This window comes from Andrographis paniculata, unplaced genomic scaffold (genome assembly GCF_009805555.1).
Source record: "Andrographis paniculata isolate CXL003 unplaced genomic scaffold, ASM980555v1 Contig80END, whole genome shotgun sequence".
Classification (NCBI taxonomy): domain Eukaryota; kingdom Viridiplantae; phylum Streptophyta; class Magnoliopsida; order Lamiales; family Acanthaceae; genus Andrographis; species Andrographis paniculata.
The window spans coordinates 139,182-144,172 of NW_026137618.1; the positions used below are offsets into that span (position 1 = coordinate 139,182).

Consider the following 4,991-nt stretch of genomic DNA (forward strand, 5'->3'; position numbering starts at 1 on the left):
CTGGTTCATTGAGCACTGGCAGAGTCCAAAGACAAGACGAAAGACACATTTCTTTTGACGATAAGGTGCTAATAGATTAACAAAGTTTATAAAATGAGCTCAATGATTCAATTAGTTCGCACAATTAGATATTGTATGCCTTTTATGAACAATTTCTTCACTAAATATGCATTCCGAATCTTTTATTCGATACTCAAATTGAATTTTTATGGCCTGCCGGTCGATGAAGAGCTTCAAACAGCTCAAACTGAAGGATACCCGGAGCCCGAAAGCTACACGGATTTGCAAAAGTGGCGGGGATGGAGAAGATATGCCGTATTGGCTTAAGGAGATGACAAAGTTTACGACGGGGGCTAAAGCGAAAAAGCTGAAGCCTAAAAGATTTGACGTCAACAAAATCCTGAGGGAATCTATTCTCGGACAACCCTCTCGATCAATGCATACTGGAGAAGGGAGTGGGGCGGCAGATGCAGCTGAAGGCTACCCTCCTCTTCCAAAGAAGTTTCGGTTTGAGGACGATGTCGTGTCACTCACAGAAGAGGGACAGAGACAAGCTGAGCGGGCGGTGCAGATGGAAGACTTGTTTGAAGAGTTCAACTTTAGTTGTGCTGTTGAGGAAATAGGAACGACTGCCAGCCGTGAGGTAAGTAAATCATTTCCAGCACTTGTGTAGAATAATTCAATATTCAAACAATACACAAGAACTGATTTGACATTGATTGAGAACTAAATCGGCACTATTATTATAATTATTCAGGAAGTGAAATGATAACTAATGATCAATTCATGGCCTGCAGGTTCTTGGAGTAGACGATGAGGAGGAGGAAGAGACTCAGGAGCGCAGGTGTGCTCGAGGGCTGCATGAATTGATATTAGAAGACGATCGAGGATGGTTTTGTATCTACTGTCAGCATGCGGCGATTCAACCGAAGGATGTAATTCCTCCATAGGTAAGTATATATCAATTTCTTGCTTAAATAACTGAAATCAGAAAACCATCCGACTATGGGGAACATCAAAATTGTTCCTTTTAATTAATTATCCACCATCCCTAATTCTATACTAATTTGTTATCTGAATGTAGGTTAGTGCAATTTTAGGTTGATTTAAAATTTGTGCAGCTACCCTTATTTATACCACTTCTTCTTCTTTCTTTTGCAGGCGATCAAAGCTCGTAATGCTTCCGGAAAGAAGAAGCAGGAGAAAGGGAAGGGTCTGGATCTTAGTGCCGTTAATCTCCCAGAAACTGATGCAGCGGATATAAGAAGCTGCACTAGCGGCTCAGTGTGGAGCATCAAGGCTGGTGTGCGGGAAAGTATGTACGAACACCAGCAAGAAGGATTTGAGTTTCTCTGGAGGAATTTGACAGGCAGTACCGATATTGCCGATTTAAAGAACTCAAATCTAGCTGGAGTGGGCGGATGCATCATTTCACATGCCCTAGGGACAGGAAAGACACGTCTCGTGATCGTATTCCTCGAGACATATCTAAAGATGTATCCAAACTGTTTGCCGATGATCATCACCCCGGCTGGATTGCTTCAGAACTGGGAAGGGGAGTTCAGGAAGTGGAATTCCGGGTTTAATTTCCACAACCTGAACAATCTGACAATTGTCGGTGACGAGATGGCGGCTGCTGATCATCTCCTTCAAGGAACGAGTATCAGATGCAGGGACATGGAGGCAATCCGGATGGTAAAGATATATTCATGGAAGAGAGGGGGAGGCCTTTTGGGGATTAGCTACAGTCTGTTTGAGAAGCTGACGGCGCAGAAAAACGTGGAAGCAGATGCAGCCGAAGAGGGGCAGAGGTCGGATGTTGAAAAGAACTTCGAAATTCTGAGGTCGATACTTCTTGAGATGCCTGGACTGGTGATTCTTGATGAAGTCCATACTCCACGCAACCGCCGGAGTAAAATTTAGACTTCACTGGTTCAGCTCAAGACCGAAAAGCGTGTTATATATTTTCTGGAATTCTTTTCCAGAACAACTTTAGAGAGCTGTTCAACTCACTGAAGATCGTAAGGCCTACAGTGGCAGAAGCAGCTATGCAGGACCCGACATTCACTGAGATTCTGCATTCAGTTACGAAACGCCGGAGATCTAGGCATGCTTTGCTTCCGGAATCCATCAACGGTGCAGTGGAGAGGCTTAAAGTCTCAATGTCGCCGTTTGTGCATGTGCACAAAGGCTCTATCCTGCAAAAGAGTCTTCCCGGATTAAGAGACTGTTTCGTCCTCTTGAAATCGACTGGATTGCAAAAGAATCTGATCGACTGGTTGGAAAGGGAACGACTAAGGAAAAAAATTAAGAGTTCAGATTTTGGATTTTCTTTGGTATCTGTTCATCCGTGCCTTATCCAACGATGCAAGTCGCAAGTGCCAACTGATGGAATTGATATGCAAGCAGCCGAGGCATCAAAGCTCAATCCCAACGAAGGAGTCAAAACAAAATTCATCATCGAGTTTGTCCGCCTCAGTATGACGCTGAAGGAAAAAGTACTCATCTTCAGCCAGTACCTTCCGCCCTTGGACTTGATCGAAGAGCATCTGACCGCGACCTTCCAGTGGAATGCCGGGAAGGAAATTCAGAGGCTGGAAGGAAAGCTAGAGAAGAAGCAACGCTAGAATGTGATCAACGCATTCAACGATCCAGAAAATGATTCGAAGATCATGCTGGCGTCGACGAATTGCTGCTGTGAGAGCATTAGTCTGGTTGGGGCTTCCAGGGTCATTCTTCTGGACGTTCTCTGGAATCCTTCTGTCCAGCAGCAGGCAATCTGTCGAGCTTATAGAATTGGGCAAAACAAGTTTGTCCATACCTACCATCTTATGACTGCTGGCACGACTGAGGCGGACAAATATTGCCGGCAAGCTGAGAAAGAACGGCTATCTGAATTAGTGTTTTGCTCTTCTTCAAATGAGAAAGCTATCTCAAAGCAGCCGATGCCGGAGATTGAGGACAAGATTCTTGAGGCGATGGTCAAGCAAGGAATGACAAAAGACATGTTTGAAAAGATCATCCACCAGCCAAAAACCACAGACTTGATCCAATCCTTAGGCCTCAGAGGTTGAGAATGCTCCCGGAAGTATTAAGGTACGGCTTGAGTGAAATTGTTATTGAAGACACAAATTGAGTTGATTGATTCATTTTTGTTTGTGAATTGTTTGGCTAATTTTCTGGAAGAAATAGAATGTGAAAGAAGCTTTTTTGTTTATTTTCTTATGAATTTTAAAATTTTGTTTTTCTTATGAATGCTGCAGCTGAATTGTTGCGATAAAGCAGGGAATCCTGATGGGAACGGACTGCAGGCACCCGATGGTCTGTCTCTTTCTCTGTTTCTTATCCTTCAGTCGAAGCAAACACTAATGTTTCTTCCTCCTCTGTCTCTGAAAATTTTTTCTTGGATGGACTGTCGGACAGGTATAGTTATTTCATGAAATGAGAGCAGCCAAGACAGCAGCAGTCCCATCTTGTTTGTGGACACCAAGCCTAAGGATGATATCCCAATGTGTCCACTTTAACATAACAAAGACTCCTCTCCTCGATATGTAGTAAGTACAAGTACAATACTTTTGTTTTCTTCATACATGCTCCCTCTCTCACTCTCTCTCTCTCACTATATATTATTTTCTCTACAGCAGAAACAATAAATGATGGATTGTAGTTCGTACAGGTTTCTTATGAATTTTAAAATTTTGTTTTTCGACGGATAGTTGATCTGATATTGCTAAATCTGTGTACCGGAAAAGTGATGCGGGTGAAAGGACAGTGATGCTTGTGATAAAGCAAAGAAACTTGCTCGCAACCGCCTGTCATCTAGACCTAACTGCAGACACCCGACGGTCTGTCTGTTTCTCTGTTTTTTATCCGTAAGTAGAAGTGAACACTAATGTTTTCTTGAAGCTATCCGGTTTCTCTGCTGTCGCTGAATATTTTCTTGGATGTAGAGGCATAGTTATTTCATGAAGACTGTGGACGAGAGCAGCCAAGACAGCACCCAGTCCTGTCTTGTTTGTGCGCACAAAGGTTAAGTATATTAACAAAACAAAGACTCGTCTCCTCAATACTTAGTAAGTACAAAGACAATACTTCTGTTTTCCTACATACATGCTTCCTCTCTCACTCTCTCTCACACAATACATTATTTATGTGATGGGTTATATTGTTTCCGAAAGAAGTTTTGAATTTTTAAATTTTTTTCCACGGTAGAAACAAAAAATGGTGGATTGTAGTTCATATAGGTTTGTTATGAGTTTTAAATTTTGCTTTTCGACGGATGGCTGGTTTGACATTGTTAAATCTGTGTACCAGGAAAGTGCTGCGGGTGAAAAGACAGTGATTGTTGCGATAAAGCAGGGAAATTTGCTGGCAACCGAAGGTGCGCTGTTTCTTGTCCTTAAGTAGAAATGAACTCTAATGTTTTCTGAAGTTATTCCCTTCCTCCTCCGTCGCAAAATATTTTATTGGATGGACTGTCCGACAGGCATGGTTATTTCATTAAGATGGTAGACGAGAGCAGCCAAGAAAGCAGCAGTCCCATCTTGTTTATTGACACAAAGCCTAAGGATGATATCCCAATGTTTCAACATAAACAAAACAAGGACTCATCTCCTCAATATGTAGTAAGTACAAGTACAACACTTTTTTTTTCCTATATACATGGTTCCTCTCTCTCTCACACTATATATTATTTTTGTGATGGGTTATATTGTTTCCAAAAGAAGTTTCAATTTTTTTCATTTTTTTTCCACGAAAGAAATAAAATGTGGATTGTAGTTTATACAGGTTTCTTATGAATTTTAAAATTTTGTTTTATTGATTGATGGCTGGTTTGATATTTCAAAATCTGTGTACCAGGAAAGTGCGGCCGCTGATTGGATTCCAGAGTGCAGGTCCAAAATCCAAGAAGGCCCAAACGCGATTTATTTTTTATTTTTCAAGGCCCATATTAAAGATACGGCTGGTCCCGTCCATCGAGAAAAAAGGCA

The 4,991-nt window shown here is 41.9% G+C and overlaps 1 pseudogene; it reads left to right on the forward strand.

Moving 5' to 3' along the window:
* Nucleotides 1-223: 223 nt before the first annotated feature.
* On the forward strand, nt 224-3,074 carry LOC127240876 (SNF2 domain-containing protein CLASSY 3-like; annotated as a pseudogene).
* The last annotated feature ends 1,917 nt before the right edge of the window (nt 3,075-4,991 follow it).